Genomic DNA, 24874 nt, shown 5'->3' with positions numbered 1-24874 from the left:
TTTTGTGTATATGAGTACCCTATTGCTCTCTTCAGACACATCAGAAAAGGGCATCAGATTCCATTACAGATGGTTGTGAGCCACCATGTGGTTGTTGGGGTTTGAACTCAGGACCTCTGGAAGAGCAGTCAGTGCTCTTAACCGCTGAGCCATCTCTCCAACCCCTATAATTTGGATCTTAAGTGACACTTCCCAAACAGGTTCATGTGTTGAAGACTTAGTCCCCAGCTTGCTGCTAACATGTGAACATGTTAAGAGACCTTAGTGTTCTGAGTCTTGCAGGTTGATGGAAGAAAGGGAGACACTGCAGGATGTATTACAGCCTTGCTGGCCATAGGGAGATTCAGCCTCTGTGGACTGAATCTGGAACACCTCATAAAAGTGTATTTATAGATTGTTACACAAAAATTGCTGTACTGGCTGATTTTGTGTGTCTACTTAACACAAGCTGGAGTTATCACAGAAAAAGGAGCCTCAGTTGAGGAAATGCCTCCATGAGACCCAGCTATAAGGCATTTTCTCAATTAGTGATCAAGGGGAGGGCCCAATCCATTGTGGGTGATGCCATCCCTGGGCTGGTGGTCCTGGGTTCTATAAGAAAGCAGACTGAGCAAACCATAGGGAGTAAGCCAGTAAGCAGCACCTCTCCATGGCCTCTGTATAAGCTCCTGCCTCCAGCTTCCTGCCCTGTGTGAGTTTGTTGGGAGTGACACCCTTAAAATCTTCCATTATTGATGTTAATATTACGGCTAGAGTTAAGTAAGACGGGGTTCATGGAAAATCCCCAGCCAACTGCAGAAGACTAATACAAATCTGGTGGTGGGATGAATAATGATATGATAAAGTTGTGACCTTGCTGAGAAATACGTCTGACATCAGGATGCTCAATGATATGACCTGTAACCTTTCTGAGAAACCAGCATCCTGCTGCCCAATAGATCTGACAAACCTGTGACCTTTCTAACATCCTGTTAACGTCAGCCGATTGACCGACCACAAGAGAGCCCTGTCCTTGGCCTGTGTAAATGTTTCCCACTTATCTTTTCCCTCTGTTACCCCTGCTATGGTATAAATTCAGCCTTGGGAAAAAATAAAATTGTCTCCTTGATCAGACTCTTGTCTTGGCATCCTTCTTCACATTTCTTGTCCCCCATTCTCTTCCAGGTACCCTCTGCACCCTCGTTGACGTGAGTTCCCGTCCTGACTATCTTTGGTGATGAACAGTGATGTGGAAGTGTAAGCTGAATAAACCCTTCCCTCCCCTCTTCTCCTTGGTCATGATGTTTTGTACAGAAATACAAACCCTGATTAAGACAGTTGTTTTTTGGGTAATATAAGTTCCTCTTCCCAAAATCCCTACTCAAATCTATATGTTTTGTGAATGAAGACATTATGCCCCTATAATTTTACCCTTTGTCATGTACTGTTTGCAGTGCCCCATAATGCAAGACATTTCAGACATGCCAGGACTGTCTTGTGACAGAGTCAAACAGAAGCTGTAAAGTTCCTTCAGAATAACAACTCTATAAATCACAGAAAACAATCACTGTTCCCCACAAGGATTTCTTCAAGGTCGAAGTACTTCTAGAAAACAACTATTCACTCCAACATCTACCCTAGATACAATGAAAAACAACTATTTCATTCTAATGTTTACCCTAGATACAGTGATTCTACTAGAATTCCACTATAAGCAGTAGAGGCCAGAAGTGGGTATTCGTCATCAAGGGATATGCCTTTAAGGGATATTAGCCCTTCTGTATATCTCTTTCAGCAGTAGATGAAGGGTTTGTTATCTATACATTGCCATCATGATGTGCTCCCCACAGCCAAAGGCCTAAGAGCAGTGCATCTATCCCCATCTGGGCCTGAGCCAGAATGCTCCTTTTCTCTGTGTGAGTAGACTCGCCTCAGGTATGTATTACAGTGCTGAGCATCCGGCCGACATATTTACTTTTTATCACACTAGTTCATGCTAGTTCTAAATAAATAAAGCAAACAATAATGAGGCTTTATGCATTGTATGTATGTCAGCGCATGTGAATCTGAATAAATAAGCAAGGCAGAGAATGATACTCAGTTTTTAAATGTTGCTGGTTTTCCCAAGCCCGCATTTTATTTGTGTGTTTAATCCAATTCTCCTAGCTCATCTTTGGAGACAAAAGAAGTTGACAAAAGCAGATAGTAGGTCTTCTCTGTATCATCAGTCACCCCCGCGTAACCCCCATCCTCTTAGCTAGCAGGAACCAAGTCTGGGACTTAGGATCATGAAGGAGCTTAGTAATTCATGCTTCTGATTTTCTTGTTGTGACAGTGATTCCTTTGATTCTTGTGATCTTGGCTTCCACTTACTTCCTCCTTTGATGTACAAAACAGTTAATTTCTTCTACATTTCTTTCACCGTTTTTGCATTGCATTTTTATAAACAGAGAGCAGAAGGTTTAGGGTTGCTTTTGAGGTTTTTTTTTTTTTAGTCGAGCACCTCAAATTGGGCCTTTGTAAAATTCTTTAATCTTATATAAAATTCTCCTACTTTCCATATTTCTATCCAAAAGAAGGAGCTAAAATAAAGAGAAGAGCACCTAGACACTGCCTCTGGGAAGGAGATTTCACACAGTGCTGGCAGCTTGTCAGACCCCTTGCAAGGGCAATGCTTAGGACAGAGCCACACCCTGACCTGGACTGCTAGGCTGTGCGTATCTCTGGCCTTCCATTTAAACTTCATGTCACTTTCCCCAAGATGGACTGGAGGGTGACTGTCAGTCACTAGGCCTGTTTGCTCCACTTTCCAACATGGCTACATCAAATGAATCTCCTTTTCCTATTATTTGCTCATTTAATTGTCCTCTCAAGGAAGGGTGGGGAACCTGGCTTATTAGTGCTGCTATCATTTCCAGAAACAAAACTATCTGAGGCTATTTACCTGAAGGTTATACAGGCTTAGGGTGTCAGTCTGCTTCATTTCTCTTTTGACATTCTCTATATCAGAGGGCTGCCGTTCCTTCATTGACAATCTTCCCAGCAATTTTTTTATTAATTAATTAATTTGTTCACTTTATATCCTGATCAAAGCTCACCTCCCTCTCTTCCCATCCCCCCCATACACAGTCCCTTCCCCATTCTCCCTCCCCTTCTCCTCTGAGAACGGGGAAGACCCCCTGGGTATCACCCACCCTGGCACATCAAGTCACTGCAGGACTAGTTTTGCAGCAAATGTTATTAACTGTACTGGAATTCTTGATTCTCAGCTGGTGAGAGCTTTCAATCAGATTTTCTTCCCACAGCCCACAGAATTTTCTCCGTCTTTCTAAGCTATCTCAAACTGATGGCCGGATTTCCCAGTCAGTGACTTTAACGCAGAATAAAAAGATTACTTCCTCTGGTGTGGGTATATAGGCTGATGTCTATATGCAGGTGAGGGCTGGCACCAGTTAGGTCAAGTCCATGACTGCACAGTAAAAAATTAAGTCGGGGACAAGGGTTTTATAAGGCAGGGGAGAAGGAGAAGGAAGGAGAACCAAGATGGAGATGGAGAAGGATGACCCAGATCTGGGTGGTCTTGAATTGCCAAGGTAGCTGGGATGGATTTCTGTAGGCAAATTTATCTTACCTAGGTGGGAGGTTTACATCCTTATCAATTGGTTATAAGTTTATTTTGGATGTATTGCAGATTGAGAATTAACATATAAATCTCATTGTTGGGTTGCAGTTTGTTGAGTCTTGATTTTGTCGGGTTGTTGGGAGTTTATACCATAACTATTAGGGGGCAGATGTTGGGAATGTAAACAGAGCAGCGGCAGAGAGCTACGACAGAATAGCAGCCTCCGGGACCAAGGGGTGGACGCCGGAAATGTGAACAGAGTCCACAATAAGAGAGCCGTGAGATAGGCGGTCTGTCTGAAACTGGCATGGGAGTGACCCGCTGGGGTCAGAGAGTACTTTGAGGGCAGCGTGGAGCCGCTGAGATAAATTAGCGCTAGTTCCTATGGCCCGCTGGAGCCGGGGCTGCCAGGGAACGCACAGGAACCGTTCCATCTCTTTTTTATTTTTACCACAACCTGGGTAAATAGATTAATGTTCAGATTTGTGGATGGTTTTCATGGAACTTCAAAGGCATCTCAGTGGCCAATCAACAAGTCTCTTTAATTCTGGAGTTTTAAATGGTTCCAATATCTACAAAATACAAAACAAACCACTTTCCTAAAGAATTTTCTCTTCCCACAACTCTGTGAAAATAGATGGCTTGGTCATTATTATTCCTACTCTAGACACTGACAGATCCAGATCTACCCAAAATGGGGTGCAGGGTCAGTGTGAGTTCCTGTTTCTAAGCTTCAAACCCTATGGTCCTTCTACCATATCGACATAATTTGTAGAGAAGTATTAGAACTCAAAATCAGTGTATCTGCCTGTGATTTTGAGATTTGAGCACATTAAGATCTGTGATGACAGTTACCTCAACCTCCGTGCTCATGAGCCTCAAGATGCTGGCTGGCTTTGTCAACAATGCTGTTCAAATTAACGTTGTGCATCTTATCCCTACTTCCTGGTCCTGTTTGTTTTTGCCTATGTGGGTTCACTCGATCCCTCTTCCTCCTTCTGTTGAGATAAAATACACAGAAGGCTTGTCTCCTTCAGCTGAGAAGGGAGTGAGGCAAGACACTGAAATAAAATAGAACAAGAGGAAAATGAGGCACAAAACCTTTTTCCTATTACATACACTTGAACGGAGACAGCTTTGTGATTTAAAAGATAAAAACCAAAAACTCTCAATAGCTTCCTTAACTCCTGGTAAACAATAAGGGGAGATCATTTGAGTGAAAGGACCACTTGGAAGATTTCAGGAACTAACGTGTAAGTCAGAGTCACGTGTAGAGAGCAATATGGCTGTTACGGGAAGTGGGTTGAATGGGCCATCTTTTATTCTTGCAAATCCCGTCTTAGCTTATGACAGGCACTGAAAGCAAGAGCAAACCATGTCTCAACAGCACCCTGTGTGCTTAGTATAAATCAGTGAACAATGAAAAGTAAAAATCCCACCCTCAGAGAAGCATGGTGAACTACAGAGTAATGGGAGAGTCCATGTTAGAATGTTACTGCTATACAAAGAGTAGAGCAGGACATGGGAATCGGATACACTAGAATTTACAGTGCTGTTTTTAATGGAATGGTGGGTAGACCTCAGGAAGAAAGTGATGGGTACTTAAGCAAAGAGCTGAAGAAGGTGAGGCGATTAGCCAGAACAAAGAAGTGTGAAAGCCCGAAGCAAGAGTGTGTTGACAGACTTGGAGACTAATAAGGAGGTTACTGTGAGGAGGAAAAGGGGGAAAGAGGAACTGCTTCTGTCAGACATTAGATGTCAGTGTGTGGTTTGGGGCTGTAACTCTCAGTGGGAGCCATGTTCCTTGTGAGGTGATGAGAGTGTAGGACTGACAGCAATCACTCTGGAGGCCTTGGCAAGTAAGCACGGCAGTAGGAACATTGAGGAAGAATGAACCATAGGTCCAGTCTGTAGACTACTTCAGTTCATGGGCTTAATCCTTTCTACTATAGTCTAGATACTGACAATAAAACATGTTCATTGCTCACTGTGTAAATTCTACACCATAGTCAAGCACCACCTTTAAAATGTGGAGATACTTAGAATTGACTGTTTTCAGCTTTGAGGTTCTAGAGGAAACACCAAGACAGGAAGAGGGTGGTGTTTGTTTGTTTGTTTGTTTATTTGTTTGTGTTATTCTATCATCCTGATCCAGGAAGAATGCTCCTCCTATCCTGCCTGTCCCAAGGGTGCCACTGCGGTGTGTGTGCACCACAGAAACAACTGGGTGATTTTAACAGTTAGCAAATTTAACTCTCTACAGACCTTGATAATCAAAGCCCTGGTAACATCTCATCCTTTGCCCATGGGGTACAAAGTGTCTGTAAATATCCTCAACATCCCTAACAAAATTCCTTGATCTTAAAGGGCTTAGAGGCCAGCAGTAGAAGACAGAGCTAGAAACTGTAATTATCAATATGAGGGAAAAAATGAATGCTGAGCACAGAGAAGTGTCTGAAGCACACACTGCAGGGGCTCAGCTCTACATGACCAACGCAAAAGGAGCCATTCGATGAGATGGCATCAGGTTTCCGCTTTAGGCGAGTGGAGCTTGGGGGAGCAGAGATGGAAAGGTGTGATCCCAGATGTGGCGGTTTAAATAAGAAATGCCACCGTAGGCTCAGGTATCTGAACATTTGATCTGTAGTATGTGGTGATATTTGGGAAGGTTGTGAGAGATACAGACCTGCTAGAGGAAGTATGGCGGGGTACTATGTGTGCAATTGTGTCTCTGTCCTTCCTCGTCTACCTAAGTCATTCTTTGATGGGCTTTAATAAATAGTCTGATGGCCAATTAGCTGGGCAGGAAGTGGAAGGTTGGACTTCCTGGGAGGGAGAAAGGAACTCTGGGAAGAAGGAGGAAAGCTTCGCTCGGAGAGGGAACAGATGGGCCTAGAAGGTATAGCCAGCCACGTGGCTGGATGTGGTTAGGTGGCTGGGTCAACTCGGACGAGCTGGTTGGGAGTCTGCCCCGCTGAGAACTAAGGCTTTGAGACGTTAAAAGGTCTCTGTCTGGTTATTTGTGAAAAGGTTGGTTAAGGAATAATTGTCACCATATTAATTTCCAGCATTAATTAATATGTACAGTATGTAATAATTTTAATCTACAGAAGTAAGTCTCTGTGAGTGGGCTTCACCCCATTTCCTATTTGCTCCCTCTGTGATCTCTCAACTTCCTGCTTCTCTTAACACTCCTGCCCTTGCTGCTGCGTGAACTTGTACCACCAGAACGGAACCTTATGCCTCCGCAACTCCAGTAAACTCTTTTATTAATTGCTTTTGGTTGTGGTATTTCACCGAAGCAACAGAAAAGTAACTAATATCGAAGTAAAAGAAAAAGTTTGATCTCAACCATAAATGCTGGAAATATAAAGTAGGTTCAAGGATTGAAGAGGGTTTTAGTGGAGCTGGCTTATAAGCAAGGCAGATTGATGTGTGCAGGGAGTAAGGTAGCATAGCATGGAGAAGGAGGCTAGAAACCATGCAGGTTACGGTCACAGGACTCTCCAACATTGCGCAACAATGAGAAGCAAATGGTAACGTATAGGATGGAGAATCATAAAATCCGTATTTCAGAATTCCAGGAATTACCTGAAAAATGAAAGATGAACTGAAAAACAGAATCACTAAACTCTGCCCTTTTGTAGAAGAATAATTACCGAGACAATCAGTCACTCAACACAAGTAAAGTGGGAGACAAAGTCCAAAGAACCTTGCAGATAGAGTAGGCAGGTAGAGTACTATCATGCAAATGGGAAGAGAGAGGGTTTTCAAAGGCATGGAAAGGAATTCTACAGCAAGCTAATCACCATGGTGGGCGGACCAGACAGTGGGGAGGTGTCTGGTGATGGTCAGGGTTTTCCTACAAACATATACTACAGTGTTTGAGAATATGTCATCAGGAAGTCAGTGACCAGAAAGAAGAGGCAAAAGTGGGAAAGGCCTGTTCAAATGTGACATGACAGTGTATTTAAAAGGAAGGATTCAGAAACTGGGCAGTTTTCAGAACCAGATGTCCTGAGAGCTCCACCGGGCAGGAACAGTAACTTCTCCAGGATAAAAACAGAAGGTAAGGAGAGGCCTTGTCTAAGTGGCTACATTCGGGTGTTTGCCTCATTTTGAACGCAGAAAGATATGAGATTTGCCTTCCTGGGGCTTTGATCTGTTATGTGGTTGTGATTGGTTGAAACTTGTCTGTTATAATATGAGCTAGTGGGACTGTACATTATGGTAAAATCCTGACCATCTAATTAAAATGCAAAGAAAAGCCCTGATCATCTAATCAAAATGCAAGACAACCTCAAGTTCAATGGATTCCTGATTATTCGATTCAATAGTGAAGACAGGTAGAGGCTACACATAGCCGTAAATTACTCTCCGGTGCACTAGAAATATCCTAGGCAGAAGTCCAGAGTCCACAAGGCCAGCCGAGGAGTGTCCAGTGCTAACCCAATATGCTGCATCAGTACGTTCATCGGCCCACCTCAGTGAAAAGCCCATGAGAGCAGACGTTTGTGGAACCTCAGGAGGCCACCTACCTTTGACGCATAACTTCCTGGTGCTCTCTAAAGATACTTTCTGCCCTACAGACCACGTTTTCTTTATACAGACCACATTTTGCCATGTATTTAAAGTATAATCTTTATTTTTTAATATCTTAAGCCATACTGTCATCTGTAGGAAATGAAAATAAAAGTAGAAGACTGATTTTCCCGATAACGATAGTAGTTACTAGAGTAGGTACTGTATTCAGAGAGTCGGGTCTCCTAACGGCGCGATTCCCTTGCAGCCCACATATCCCTTTCATCATTGAAGAGAGACATGAAATGGTCAGAAAGGGTGAAGTACTTTGAAGAGAAAAAAAATGTGTGTAGATTACAGGCAGAGGGGAAAGCAGATCCGAGAAGGGGGAGGAGTCTGAGGGGCCAGCAGAGCCAAGTGCACCAATCAAAGAACAAAGAGCAGATCCTTAGGAAGCTGTGGAAGAGGAAGGTTGAGGGAGGAGGAGTAGGGGAGATTCTCAGTATAAAAGAAAAGCAAAGCACAGGGGCACTTCTTCAACAACGGACTCCATTTATCTGCATCTGCTCTGCAGACCTGGGGTTGGCTGACAGGTGGGACCTGTGGCTCTTTTAAAATGGCACCTGAGTTTAAAGAAGACCGGCAGTATTGCTTTAACAATGTCTACTCAGCACTTACCATTATCCATTTACTTCTCTTTTCTCAACTACGTTAAAAGCTGCTTCACCTCCTAATTCTTCACTAGGCCATTTTCTGATACTTCTGGCTGTTCCTTTGTTCCAGACCCGGGGACAGTCTCTTTAAAATCACTTACACATGTGATGGGAAAAAGTCAGACATATAAGGATCCCCTTGGCACAAATAGATATAAAACATAGATCCCCCCTCCAAAGTTTTCAACTTTATGTTCTAAAAACTGAATACTTATAGGACTTATTCACAGTAGCCACCCAGAGGAGAGCCGGGCTTCATACTAGACTGCAGGGACCTCTTAAGAGACTCCTGCCCAGCTGTGGCCCCTTCCCTTGGCCAGATAACTATTGAGATTCTTCTTAGGACCAGCATGAGTGGGCCACTGCCCTCGGCAATCTTAGCTTGACTTCGTGGCTGTAAGGTGGTGGTGGTGGTGGTGGTGATGATGGTGGTGGTGGTGGTGGTGGTGATGGTGGTGATGATTTGGTGGTCATGCTGCTGCTGCTGCTACTGAGTTTTTGTGAGCATCCAATGTAGAAGGATACTTGAAAATGCTCTGCAAACTGAAAGCCTTCTACCAAGGGTTAAACTTCTCCACAAGCCTGGGACTCTCCTGAAAGGCTACAGCAGGTGGCTGAGAGACCCTTGGAGTGCTTTTAGCCAGGAACATTCAGCTTTTATTAACTTAGTACACGATTTAATTCAAATAAAAAGGGTTTTATAACCCTTAGAAACTAGTTATTGTGCATTGCAAATTATTTTCTCTTTTAGTTTTTATAATATTTCCCTAGAAAAGTCAATCCCTTCTCTTACTATTGCACTATTTTAATTAATTTTATTATTATTTTTATTGGTGTGTGTGTGTGTGTGTGTGTGTGTGGTGTGGTGTGTGGTGTGGTGTGTGGTGTGTGGTGTGCAGTATGCATGCACCTGTACATGTGTTGCAGGCTTGGGCACATATGACACGGTAAGCATGTAGAGATCCAAGAACAACTTTTGGCATTGGTCTTTCCAAATTCATGTGTGTTCCATGAATCAGACTTCATCAGGCTAAAACAGCGAGTACTTTCTCTCACTGAGCTCTCTCCTCTGTATTTTAAAGAGATAGTTAACAACCCTTCCTTAAATTGAGTCAGTACCCCCACAGCTGCCACGCATGTCCCTTCCTTCTGCGTGACCCAAGTGGATGCAAAAAGCTATCTATCCTCAGCCCAAGCACAGGGCCTGTCTGTGCTACAGACATTTCCTTCCACTTTCCTTCAGCTCTCCTCGGAGAAGCACTCTCATTCCCGGCCTCTCGTTTGGAGTTACTAATAGACAGCTGGGTCTCCCAGACCACCAGTTCCCTGAATGGTAGAGCTGTCTCAGGACCAAATTGGCCATATGGCCAGGGAGGCCAAGAATAAAATACAGAAGAGACTGGAGATGAGTTAGAAGGAAGATGAGCTAGAAGAAAAATAGAACTCCAGAGGACTGGAAGCAGGGAGACGGGCAGGGAAGTCATTACTCTTTAAGTGAATTGGAACAAGACTGTACCCAGCCTTTCTCTCTTAATCTAATCTGCCACTCACCTGACAAGAACACATCCTTGGGACTCTACAAACAAAGAATGAAATTATAGTTCTGCCATGGATCCACCCATCTTCCATGCTAGGATACATTTATAGCCTCCACTTGCTCTTCTTTGGAATGTTTGGTTCCCATTTGGTGGTCCTCCTGTCTGAGGAAAGTGTGAAAACTTCAGGAGATGAGGGCAAGCTGGAGGATGCCGGATACTAGGTTACTGGTTACTGGAGGTGAAGGGGTTGATGGCAGTGTCCCTTGCTGCCTCCTAACTCCATGTCTACTTCCTCCCTACCATGCCATCCCCCCAAAGTGGCATGGACCCTCTGAAAATGGTTGTTAAAGCAACCTCCCCAACACACACACACACACACACACACACACACACACACACACACACACACACACCTTAAATTGATCAAAGCAACACAATCTGATACATTCTCCTACTTAAGACTAAACACTGTAACAATTAATAGTTAGATTTGGGGATCCTTCCCATCCCTTAAATCCTTTCCATTCAGCCTCCCCTGTCTGGCCACTCACACTATAGTATTAGTGAAGATAAATGACTCCCGTGATAGCTTAGGGGGAGCGGGGGAGGGGGACTGGGGTCTCTGAAAAGATGGCTCAGCAGTTAAGAGCACTGGCTCCTCTTCCAAAGGGCCCAACCATATTTAACTCCAGTCCCAGAGGACCAGACGCCCTCTTCTGGGCTTAGGAAACACTGCATACACAAAGTGCACAGACATATATGCAAGCAAAGCACACATAGGCACAGAATAAAAAAAAACAAAAAAATTGTAAAAATTAACACAAGGGATAAGCATTGACTGGGAGACACAAGCCTAGACCAGTAATGGAGGAGGAGGTATCGCCCCCTTGCAGAAATACTCAGTCCAGTAATTTCTTCTTGACTCAAGCTGCTGGTGGAGCCTGCCTCTGACACCAGTTCCTTTGCGACAACTCTTTTTCTGTGTCCTCAGTTACACCTCCAGACCTTTCTACTACGGAAGCCCTAGCCCTTCTTGTGGGGGAAGTAGGTTTCCTGGACACCCATCTGCTCCTCCTTTTGTGTCTCTTTGAATTTCACCAGGCTTCGGAATGTGAGCTGTAGCTTCTGAAGGCAGGACGTGATGTGAAGTGGTGACCAAAAGTGGGATAGCTTGACTGTTACTCCGAAGAGAGTGCATTTTTTATAATGCAAAGAGCTGCAATAGGCATTTGAAAGTGTCGCATGACCTTCTCTCTCTGACGCATAGGACAATATAATTAACTTGCTTAACAGCCTGGCTTCCCCGGAAAAAGATTTAGAACTCTGGTCTCGGGGCGTATTTATAGTCCTTGGAATAGACAGTTGTTATTTTCCGTGAGAATTGCAAGCATCTTTATGTTTATTTTAAGCTGTCTATTCTATGAATCCATAATTCTTTAAGTGTTAGTTATGGCTTATCTGGGACTTAAGAGGAGGAAAGAGGCTAGCACTCCAAAGTGTGTTAAATAATGTAAGGTGTAAGCTCCAGCTGGGGAAAGAAATTGTAAAGCTAAAGAATTCAATTTAGTTTTCAACTCCCTCTGGGCTACGTAACCTTCCGGAGCCTTTGAGGAATGCTTTCGAACTCCTGCAGGGTTGGACCAAAAAAAAATTGTTTTCAACATTGTTTGAATTAAATGGAAATGGGGTCCCCGGGTTCCACAGACTGTTCATGGCTACCCAGTCGTCTCCCCCAGGAAATACCTTCTGATCCTCCTCGAAATGAATGCTCTCAGCCTGTCAGAGAATCCCAAAGAAGCCACTTTACCCCCAGCCCAGTCTCTTAATAGAGTCCCACTGAACCATTGCCCGTTATCACAGGAGCTTGAAATCTTAAGCTCATTTAAAATTTTCTGTACAGACTTCCTCCAAGATACCTTAAATGACCTAGATGCTAAGGTCGCATTCTGACCTCAGTTGGTTACCTGGGAAACCCCCAGCACAGCAAACTGAGGACAAATGATAAATTCGTTCAGACAGTGTTCTGGAAAGTGAGCAGAAACTGTTCCGCCCATGGGGTTGGCACAGCAATTTGGCATCTGCACTCCGTGCCCAGCTAAATCGCACTGTTTCTAAAAGATGCCTAATGGCGCGCCCAGAAGTGGAACAAACACAGTCCTGTGCGCCTGTGTTTTGGATGCAGCTGCGAACATCACGCTATAGAAGAATAAAAATATTTTCAAAGTAATGGTAACTCCCTGCTCGCAAGCACAAACCCGTGACCTATGATAAATAACCTATATGACTGTCATAATTCTGCCACCGCCGTGGGAAGCACACCGAGTACGTTCACATTCATTACCTTACCCGGGACTTAAAAGCAACCCATGAGGACAGATGTTTGGCCTTTAGCTCACAAAGGAGGTGTCCAGAGTCATTATCAGACGGCAAAGCTGAGTTTGGTACCAGCAGTTTCCCATTCTGACTTTCTAGTCTGTCCTACTTATTATTCTTCACTGCTACCCAGCCTTTGAAAGAATCCCCTTAAGGAATCTGGAGGCAGGGGATGGAACGCTTTGCCACATCTCTCTACACAGAGTTAGCTAAAGGCAGGAAGAACATGGGCTGCTGTGAATTATAATTCTAGATGATCGGAGAGACGTTTTGACCAAATGAGTGAGTCAATGCCTACTAGGTGCTAGGGATTCAACGCAAGTTAGACGCCAGCAGAGTGCTACGAACGTCATGACCAATCAAAATGTGATCAGTAGCTTAGGCCCTCATTGTAGTTTTCCTAAAAATTTCATGGAAATGGTGTGCAGCAGAACAGGGACCAGAAACAGCAGCATCCAAATGAACAAGTCAATGTAGAAGAAACCAGTTGGCAGAAACTAGAAACCCTTCCCCATCTGGGCTACATGTAAGGAACAGCATGCACCAGCAATGCCAGAGATAAGCACACTTGGGAGGCTCGGGTGCTGTGTAAACAACCTATAAACGCTCATAGCCCCGTGCATGCCCACGGCCATTTGGGCTTTCCCTCAGCTCCTGGCTCACCCATATTAACAGAAATGCTCTCCTTTTCTTAAAAAACGGATGATACTTCTGTTTGTAGCCATGTGGCCCTGGTCTACTGCTTTGTCAGCAGGTGCCTTCCGGATTCAGGTCCACAGCTTTAACAGTAGGACCAGTCACAATGAACCAGGCAATGAGAATTCTATCATGTCCCTCTGAGCTTATCTTTCTGTGTGCAATAACTGAGAACCATCCACTGCCCTAATAACCTTGAAGTTTACTGCTTAAGATTTTTCAGATTGTTTCCGGTAATGGTAGTATCAACTGATAGCATGCAGGCAATTGCCCTAAAAATATTAAATTTTGTAACGTATAGCATGCACTCAGCAAAGGACAATAATATGTAGCCGAATTTTCAGGCTTCCTGTACTTGGCACTCAGGTCGAGATCATTCTGGACATTCAGCCTCACCTCATCCACCCTTTCTTTTACGTCTTCCCCTCAAGGGCCATCTCCCTCCTAACTTATACACCTGTGCTTTCTTTCCCAAAGAAACTCTTGTTGAAAATATGAAATTATGAAAATAATTCATTCCTAATCACCTCTCATCTGTGTGAAAAAAGGAAGGTTACAAAGGACAGCTGAATACCGACTCAGCGAGAGGATCTGAAGCACATAGGACCTTTGATTCTTCATGGAGACCCGTGGCGAGGCAGTCAGGCCACACACCCGAATCTTCAACTTCTCAGAAAGAATTCTTTTCCCAAGACAATAAGGAATGGTGAATGTTTCAGATGGTTCAGGAAGTGCTTTTAGAATCTCCCCTAGAAGCTGAGGAGAACTCTCCTTCCAGTTTCATTTCCCTTCACTCTTGCTGTTGAGGTCTTGATCTATTGTTCAGTGAAAGGATTATTCCACTGTCAAACCCAGAGCTACATGTGTGTTGTGAGAAAAGTAGTTAGTATTCAAGGCACTGGGAGAAGCCCTTTCTAAATTAAATGAAATTTCACTGTGGTTACATAATACCAAATCAGATTGCCTGATTTTTAACAGAGATTTGGTTAAACTCAATTTTATATGTAATTTTCTATTTGTAGAAACTAATAGAAGGAAATTGTAATCGACATGAAAGAGAACAAGAACCTTACAGTTTGTCATACTCTGTTCTGCATTAAAATGATAACGCTGATTTCATGCTCCGCGATTTCATTAAGTTTCCTGCTGTCATTAATGCGTTTATAATTAAAATAACCTTAAATTTAACTCAGAACCAGGTACATATTTACAGCTCTACCCAAATATTTGCAGTCAGACTTCAGAGGGTTTTCCCCTTAAAGGCACGGTGTGGTTAACCTTTCCACCAGTCTGCATTTGATTTTGGCAGGAGGGAAAAAAAAAGGAAGCTTATTCAGTGGGAATTCTAAACAAAATACTTCCTAGTGAGTAGGAAGTAAATAAGGGACGTGTGCTTTATACAGTTCCTTTAAAATTAGTCTGTTGTTGGAAGTAGTCTTTCCCTCTTCAGTGGATACAGTGTTAATTCTTGATCTTTTGAAGTTGACACTATAGCATGTATAAACTTTATTATGGTTTATATATACACACATATGAATGATGTGTACTTTCCTTTCTTAGTGATTTTTTATTATAATCATGTGTATATAAATGTCTTTCACAAGTGTGTGAAAATGTCTATACATCTATACTTGGATAAATGGCTGCAGATATAGCCCCTCTCTATCTGTGATATATTCCTTTGTGATAAATTAAATTCTCTGTATGAGCAGAGGTAGATATGTAAATCACAGGCAGTAGTTTCTGGTCCAGTTATCTAAATATATATGCCTTTTAAAAAGAAAATCTTTGTAAGTAATTTTGCTATCAGTTAAAACTAATAATAGCTAACATTTATTGCATGCTAAGTGCTAAGCGTGTTGCTAAGTGCCTCAGTCTGTACAGAAATGGTTTCTATTATTACAAGCCCCATTACACACACACAAGAACACAAAGGCCAAGTCCCACAGTTACACATGGCAGAGTGGGGATCAAAGTCAATGTCCCTAAAGACAAAGGCTCATAATTATCTGCTCAGATAGCTTGCCCAGCTCCATGTGGTACAGAGTTACCCTCCACTCTCCATAATCTCATTAGCAACTCCTTGAAAAAGTCTTTCTTGTCCACTTTAGAATTAACAAATAACACCTCCAAGTACCATAACTGTATTTTGATTGGAGTTTTTATTTGGCCTACAGGAATGTTGGGGAATAATAGATTTTTTTCATAAATATTTTTTCTTCCCATGTGCTCTCTTTAATTCTCATTTTAAAATCTCAGTTAAAATATTGTAATTTTTCACAAATAGGTTAGAAGTTGTTTCCACATAAATACTCTTATCTAGTCTATAATTTATTTTCTAAGGAAAGAATGATCACATTGTATTTTAGAGGTCACCCAGAATCCACGTATTGGAAACATAATCTCTAAAGTGAAATTCTGATGGTATTTGGAGGAAGGAACCTTTGAAAGATGTCTGGCCACAAAAGATCAACAGGCTGATGGATTTGTGGATTAGTGACTTTGTTATAAGAGTGACTTCTATCTAGATAGTGCCTCTGTCTCACAGGTGAAGCCTTTCACCACACTGTATTTTGCAATAAGGCTCTCACCAGATGCCAAGTAAGGGCCACCAACATCCTCGTAGGACTGCCCAGGCCCCAGAACTAAGAGCTAGGCAAACCTCTAGTCTTTATTATTTACCCAGCCCATAGAACTCAATAATGGCAATCAGAAAAACAAGAGGACTGATGGATATTAAATATGTATGACAGTTAATGTCAAGCATCATACAGACCTGAGGTTTTCCACTAATGACAATCTAATAAGCCATCCTATAAGTGGGTCATGAATGTTGGCAATAAGCGGCTCTTGAATAGGAGAATGAATGTCACGGTTTACAGCAAAGGCTGTAAGAGTGCCAGTGGGCGGTGCTTGTGCATGCCCCGCCCTCCTGTGGGCTGAAGTAAGAAGCCATTATGGATGCCTCCATATGCCATAGGCTGCATCTGAGAGTAAACCCTGATCTTGGGGGCCTCTCTGCTGATGTAGGGAAGAGAAGCACGTGAGTGCTTCACCTCAGTGGTTATTAGCACATTCTTCAAAAACAACTTAACAAGCAGAACCCAAGAGATGACCAGGGAAGACAATGATCGGGTTAAGGGCTTGTGTTCCTGTCATAGCCAGTGAAAATATGAATGACCACTTGGGGAATTAGACAAAGTCCCTCAGCAAAGATGCGTGTGAATGATGTTGGATTTTATACATTTGCCCTGTATTCAGAAAATTTGTTTGAATCACTTGGCATGATAGAAAGAAGGAAGGAAGGGAGGGAAGGAAAATGATAGACAAGTATTTGCTCTACAAAGTCAGTATATCTGAGAAGTACCTCTTTCTTTATCAAACACACTCCCAAGAAATCCTGTAAATTTTGAAATTTGCGGCAAGCCCTGGATTTTTCTCTGCCCTGGATTTCTAAGGTTTGCCCAATTTTTATGACTGTAATAGACAGAGCTAGTAAATGAGTCTTTGCATTAACTCCTACTTAATTTTTAAAAAGCCAATATGAAACAATGCAAGCCTGTGTTTAAGTGTCAACACATCCAGCTTCTATGTCCCAAGCACATAAGGCATTTATGCACATGAAAATGATAAAGGGCCACCCTTCCAGCATTTTGCAGTTGCCCTCAGCTTACTACTGATATATACTGCCTTGGTGAGTTCTCCAAACTACCGTGATCTGATCCTGTCACCTTGTCTCTTTAAGGAGAGGGAAACACTCATTCACACAAACACACTAATATGTATGCACTTGTGCAGGACAAACTCAAAGGGTGCTTCCCTTTACCTCCAACAGACAAATGAATTGCTTGAGATCAGCATGTCTCTTAAGCTTTGGTACCTACCATGGGGCATCCTGCTGATCCAAAGCTCTGGGGATATCACAAAGATTACAGTTCCTCAAGTAAGACCAGACGTTGTGGGCTTTTGTGTACCTTGCCCCTTCTGTCTAGATCATTTATCCTTTTCTCTCATCCCTATTTTATTGCCTTTAATTCATTTTGAATCTGCATTTCATCAAAGTCTTCTCCTGAATGTTCCTCCCAGTAAACTGATTTCTCTCTTTGTGATGTGTTTGTAAGTTCCAACCACTCTTCCTTCCTTGACCCTCCTTTACCTCTGGACAAAGTCTCATGCCAATATGGGTGTTCTTAACCTTGAGACCCAATTCCTTCAAAACCAGGCAAAGAATTGACATTAAAAACTTGCTTAATTGGCTGTTAACACTCCATCAAAACTAGGAAATTTGAAGAAAGAGCTAGTATTCTCTCTGTAGAAGAACACAGACCTGCAGGAAGGCTCAAGTATTTCCATGTTTCCAAAAAGCTGGGCTGGGTGAGGGCAGCCTTCAGTGGCTGCTGGAATGAATCTCCAGGTACTGGCAGCTCCCGGGGGGGGGGGGGCCGCCTCCAGGCTCGCTTGCATCCCTCTCTGGAAGTTGTTACCATTCTGAAAAGTCATCATCTCAGCCCCTGATTTGCCTTTTAGAAAGCTAGGGAAAGGCAAAGTTAACTCAAAGGAATACATCAAAGCTTTAAGTGAAGACGATATTTTAGCACAAATGGAAAACCCATGCAGCTATCTAATCCATCCTTATAGAAAGCAGCTACTTCATCAGCTCCTTGAAGTCCATCCATGTAATTTGAAAATTTCCTCTCTCTCTCTTTCCCTCTCCTTCTATCTCCCTCTCCATCTATCTCTATCTCTCATGCACATTCACACAAATACATGTACAGGTTAGTCTTTTTTTTTTTTTTTAAAAAAAAAAAACAAGATACAGTGCTGTAATTTTTAAAGGAATTCTTCAAGAGCAAAATTAAGTAGTAAAAATGGAAATTGCATGCCCAAAAACAGACAACCTAAAATGGCCCTGGTCATGCAGCACTGAAGAAGAAAGTGACAACTGCTTCCCCTAATGACTGAGACCAGATAAATTCTCTGTGCTCCGAAATGGCTACGTGCTTCTAACTGCCCACACTCTGATGCAGGCAAACAACACCAGGGCTTAGTATCAGTTGTTAAAAATAAACCGTGAAGGCTCACAGAAGAGACATTATTGAATAGAAAACACGTTATTGCATGGAGAGGATCTGGATCCCAGGCAGTGGCAACCCCTATGGAGAACACGATTGCCCCCAGACATTCAGCTGACCCTCAAGATACAAACCTGGTCAGAGATTACAGTTTCACAATCCAGAAAGTGGTAAATAAGGGAATAAAACATTGCTTCCCACTGGGAAGTCCTGTTAACCTGGGACAGTTCGGAAGCAGCAACACCAGCCTGCATGGGGCTTAGCCATCAAGTACCTAGCAATTTCTTGTATTTGACACAGGGTCTCAATAAAAATCTACACGATTTTCCAAGGGTATTTTTCCTTTGCCTCTTGAGCTCACGGGTAGTTTAAGTGAAGATTAATCCTAGGGCTTGCTATGTTACACTTTTGTCGTTTAAATACTGCATTGGAAGACGCGTTTAATACCCAAGAATCCCACTGATCCTCTTTATTAAGCTCTTTAAAGGAACTCTTTAGACAGTGAACAGAGCTGAATATTAGAGTTTTTATGTAAGCTCAAGCTTTACTCTGCTACAGAGTTCTTATATTCAAATTAGATGGTCCCCTAGGTCATTCTAGCATAGGTTCTGTGGTATATCCATATACACACACGTGCACGCATGCATGCACACATTCTTCAAAACTGAGAAAATTTACATCTCTTACCAACCACTCTGTTCATACAAGATAGAAACCAGAAGAGTGGGCTGGAGAGATGGCTCAGTAGTTTAAAGCACCCACTGTTCTTTCAAAGGTCCTGAATTCAATTCCCAGCACCAACATGGCAGCTACCAAAACTCTGGTGCTGTCTTCCGGTGTACAGATGAACTTGCAGAAAAGTACCCACCCATATCTAGATAAATACATAAATAAGTAAATCCTTAAAAAATTGAATAAAAATATTCAAAAGACAGAAATGCATATTTTATTTATAAGGTGTTTGTCCTATTGGAACTGCAGAAGTTGAGAAGCAAATGCCATTGGGACCTCTGTCTCACAGACAAGGCTGGCAACTTCCCTAGGAGTTTCCTATGTATCATGAGGTCATCCGGGTTGTAACCAACTCTAACACTGAAAGGCTCTTCAGTACACTTACAGCTCCCCCGTGGTCCCTCCTCACTCTTCGAGCTATGAGCTATCAAGAGGAGCTAGAAAATAAAAGCACAGAAAACTGACAGCTTTGCTTTAAAAGAACCTGCTCCTTTTCCATCTGGAGCACTTTTTCGGTTTTTGTTACAAGACTCATATGTAAAAATAAAAATAAAGCTGGCAGTGTGTTAACTAATATTAGTCATAGCTACCAATAGAGCATGTGAAGCACTCAATAGTAATGAAAGAAAAAGTTCTGATGTGTCTATAGATATGGTGGGAAAGGGACATGCTGAACACTGAGCGTGAAATACGCAGTAGATCTAGTGATTTAGACAGTGCTTCCCCAAGGGGCTTCTATAGAGTTCTTAAAAAGACCAAGGTCTTCAGATGTTTGCAGCTACAATAAGAATTCCAACTCAGGAATTCATAATCTTGCATAATAAATAAATATCTGACCTATAAAAGGTTCTGTAGAAGTGTATGGTGATACTATTAGTACTAATATTTTTGCTATCATTATACACATATTGTATACATTATATTATTATGCATACATTATGTTTATCAATACATTGTCTATATCTATTACTCTTGTATATGGATTGTAGGCAGGGTGCTTTCAGGGCTGGTAAGATGGCTCTTAAACTCAGATGATTTTCTTTTTTGTGCTTTAGCATCCACACCGTGACATTGGTTCTTCCTTTTGTAAGCTCAAAAGGCTGCAGCAATTTCACAGACCATTTTCAAAAAAAAAAAAAAAAAAAACCACATCCCAAAATGAAAACAGCAATTCTTTAGAGAAGGCTTTCTCCAGATCCCCCAGCAGCCATCCCTTGTCATGTCTGCACTAGCTGCAAGGGAAGCATGGGAAAATGTAGTTGACATTTTCTGTATTCCAGGGGCCTATCCAACAAAGACAAGATAGAGCAGCTCCTGAGAAGCCAACTCAGAGTGCCAGTCAGCCTTGCAATGAGGCTGCTTCCCTCAGCAGACACTGCTCAAGGTGTATGAGAGCTCCCAGAGCTTTCTGGGGAAATGAGGCATTCTTATGACACTGTTGGATGATTTGAGATCATCATAAAGAAAACTAAAATTTGAGGTTAGCCCTTTCCCCTTCTGCTCACATAATAAGTATATAATAGGAACTTGAACAAAGAATCCGTTCTCTCTAACGAGAAATCAGAGTAATATGGAGATCAGAATTTCTTGAAAAAATGGTATTTTTTATCACAGAGCCACTCAGATGCACCACAGATTTTAGCATAGCATCTGCCAGGCATTATGGACGTCAATGGAGCTGGGACAGGACAGCTAGATGCCACAGAATATGGATGAGCAAGAAGTCATGAACAACAGATGTGACCACCACCTGTCAGTCATGGGAGTGGCCTATGAAGGGAATAGCTATTCTTGCAGTGCCCTCACTGCCCCACTGCTTGAAGAACTTTACTGTCTGGAGGGCAAGAACAGAACTGTACATTGGTCAAGAGGGAAAGTGAATCACTCCCTTAGAAGAAATGATATTCAGACGTTCAGGTCCACATACGGAGGAAATCTAGTCTAGACAGATTATCAGACATCACAAACAGGATTGTATGGCACCAGAATGAAGTACTATTCACATTAATTTTCACAAATATTCATCCTGCAACAGATTCATCTGTTGATAGGGATGCTGAACACACAAGTGAAGAATCTAAACATTGGAAGAGTTCAGGTAAACAGTCAGCCAGAGCTCACCTCAGTAGCAACCATAAGAAGACATGGAAGAGTTGGTCATGGGGACGAAGGATATCAGAAAGAATTGTCCCTATTAGGTCTACAGCTCTAATATCAAGCAGATTACAAATCCAACTTAATAGCTGCATGTCAACGATTTGACTTCTCGAGCCTCAGTGTCCTCTACAAAAACAAGGATGACATCTTCAGATAGACTGTTGTGAAGATGAAATGAATTAGTATATACAAATGTCATAGAACATTACTTCAGCTTATTATAAATACTAGTGACTCAGAGAAGAAAAAGCCAATGGGAGACCACAGTCCTAACCTTGGTGATGTAGGGGTGGTTCTGATGCTAAGGTCCTGTTCCCCAATTGGTTCTTGATCTATCTGTAAAGATGCCATGGGCTAATTGCTGGGTGGAAAGAATAGGTGTGACTTCTGGGTCCCCACAGGCAAGCTACCAGATGCAAGGAGAGGAGGAAGGAGTTTTAGCCATGCTTCAGGGGGAGAAAAGCCAACCAGCTGTGTGAGAGCTCAGGCAGAGCAAACAGGCTGCTTCTTCAAGCAGGAGGTTGGCGATGTTGACCTAGGACTGAATGTGACTGAGCAACTGAAGTTGAATGCAGATTTAGGGTGCTGATCTGGGAGTACTAAGAAGGGCACACTAGCTGAGGTAGATTAGTAGCACTCAGCAATTGAGCCAAGAAGACAAGTTGAAATTGAGCAACTGTTTGTATCTGTAGTTTTTCATCCATGGATCCAATATTCCCTGGGCGGGAGCTGGTACCGTGGTCCACCTGGAGTTCAGGCAGGGTAGCTAAGCTACATGCAACAGATGACATCAAACAGAATCACTAACTTTGTGTGAACCCCGTTAACAGAAGAGCTTAATGAGAGAGGCAGGGAGTTGATAAGAGAAATGTTTTGCAAATGGGATACATTTACCTTTGATATAGCCTTTGTTGCATTAATTAGCTGTTTTATTAAACAACTCTGAATGCTGAAGGTGAAGGCAAAACTTCTATGAGACAGTTTTTAGAGCTTCTCTGTGATGTATAGACCAAAGAAACTGAGTAGGCAGGGCTATGTTATTTTCATCTTACAACTCTTACTGACTTAAATGAATAGAAAGCAGATGTCCTATTTAAGTTCTTTTATGTCAATTTAAAGGATAAGTTTAAAGATGGACATGGAACTTGGGAATACCTGAGGTCTTGAGCCGTCTACGATATCACATTGCTCAGGAACTGGGATGGGGCTTGGGGTCCGAAGCAGTTCTCTAGGTCCATCATCTTATCATCCACCCCTCCCCAAAAGTCTATAGAACTCTTCCGGAATCACAAATCACATCGTTTGTTTGTCTTGACTTCTGCATCTCCTACCCCGGCAAATAACTGAACCACTTGCCTTCTGCACACTCGTTTTGACTTACTCGTAATTTCTGCTTCCTCACAATCTCTCTCTCTCTCACAACCCATCTACCTTATAATTTTGCTGCCTTTGTTCATTAGATTCCTTCTCAGAAATCCTGATTTATGCCACTTTAATCTCCATTGTTCTGCTTGAGCAAGTTATAACATCCTAGATTATAGACTGTCTTCAGTCAGATGTTCAGATGTGGTTTAACACTCAAGTGAGGACAAAGTCCCACAGTGCTAGCATGGACTTATTTGCTAAGTGACTGTGTTATTGTCCCTTAGCAAGTAAGGGAAGCACCAGCCATCTAGAAGAAAGCATTCTGAAGCTTGACCTAATTGCTGCAAGCTAGACTCGGGAAACTGGAACTGACTAGAACTAAATCATATGAACACTTCAAATTCAGAAAATTTCGAGTTTTACAAAGAAAAGACTTCAGCACCTGATTGGGCATAAAAGAAACATCAAGGGCCAGCAACATAGATGGTAACCATAGAAGATAACCAAGTCACGTAGGAGGGAGAAAAGCTACACTAACTATAATAGAATAAAAACACTAGGGGTTTATCAAGCATGCTAAGTCTTTCACTGATATAATAGATACTAATGCCATAATTCAAGAAACTTATATTTTTCTGAATTATAAACCAGATGTCTTTATGCAAATTAGGCAACTAGGAACTTGTTAGAAAAAAATGTTAGCATGCTAATTTGTTGAGCCATTATTTGACCTGGTCAACACTCGAGTGGGCAAACTGGCATCTTTGGTCCTCAAAATACACTTACAGCTCACTCCCAGAAGACCAAAGGGGGCTAAAAGCAAATGTCATAACTCTAAACTTCAAATCAGAACATGATAGGCTGCTTGACTTGAAAATGAAGAAGGAATAGCAACTACCAAGTGGGCCATGTGACGGAGGCAAGCGCAGAACAGTCAGTTCTCTTTGTGGAGAGTCACTGCTGAGCCTCAGCTCTAGACAGGAACCCAGCAGGACAGAACGAACACTCTAATTCAATTTATAGTATTATATTGATGATGCATTTGCATAGTCCTTTTTTTGCCAAGGTTGTCAAGCACATTAGGCAAAAGTTCTACACAACAGAGTTGGAGTGCTGCACTGTAAAATTCCTCACCTTGAAGTGTCTTTACAGAAATCCACACAACTACAATTGGAAGTAGGCATGAGTCAGGAATTTCATTTGTTTTGGAGAAACATTTCATTTCTCTCATTTTGTTCTGTCAGTTCCTAAATGGGAATTTCCATCCCCAGTTCTCAGTGTCCATTTTGTCTTCTGCCCTGGCTTGCATGTTTCTGTCTCCCCAAAAGTCACACTGAAACTTAATCTCCAGTACAAGAGTAACAGAGGAAAAAATTGGGCCATGAGGGCTCCACTATCATAGATGGCCTTAGTGTCCACATAGAAGGACTTTTAGAAGAAAACATCTCTTTTCTCTCCTGATTTCTGCCATGTGAAAAGATGCAGAAACAAGGTGCTATCTTGAAAGCATTATAGAAACTTCCTGGGTATTGGGTAACAGACTCAGGTCATGAGATATTGAGTCAGGCTATATTGGGCAATAGCCCCTAACTATACAGAATTGCTTGGCCTCAGGATGACCAGTCTACTCCACCAGCAGAAACATCATGCCAGGGCATCAAAACCAACCCTGTTTTCCATTCACACCACAATAGAATACCTATAACTCCCTGTTACAGCCGTATGGTATGTGTGGGCACGCATGTGCATGTGGGAGCACGCATGTAAATAACATGCCCTCATCCCTCTAAATGGGCTCAACTTTCATCTCAAAGAAAGTTTGGGGCCCCTCACTGTTCCAGTAAAGCAGTCTCAGCCTGTTGAGATCAAGTCTGTCTGCTTTCCTGTCCCATTTGTGCTTAGGTTAGGTACCTTATCATCTGCACCATGAATTTTTAGTTCCCAGCTTCCAGAACTATAAGAAATACATTTTTATTATTCATAAATGGCCTAATTTAAGGTATTTTCTAGTCACCACAGGAAAAGACTAAGGCACTGCTGGACATACTGGAGGCTGAAGGCAGTGGTAGGTTACTGGCAGCATTCCCACAGTCTACTCTCGTGGCC

Source organism: Rattus rattus, chromosome 1, assembly GCF_011064425.1.
Source record: "Rattus rattus isolate New Zealand chromosome 1, Rrattus_CSIRO_v1, whole genome shotgun sequence".
Classification (NCBI taxonomy): Eukaryota; Metazoa; Chordata; class Mammalia; order Rodentia; family Muridae; genus Rattus; species Rattus rattus.
The sequence above is the reverse complement of the archived record's forward strand: the minus strand, read 5'-3'. Positions refer to the sequence as shown.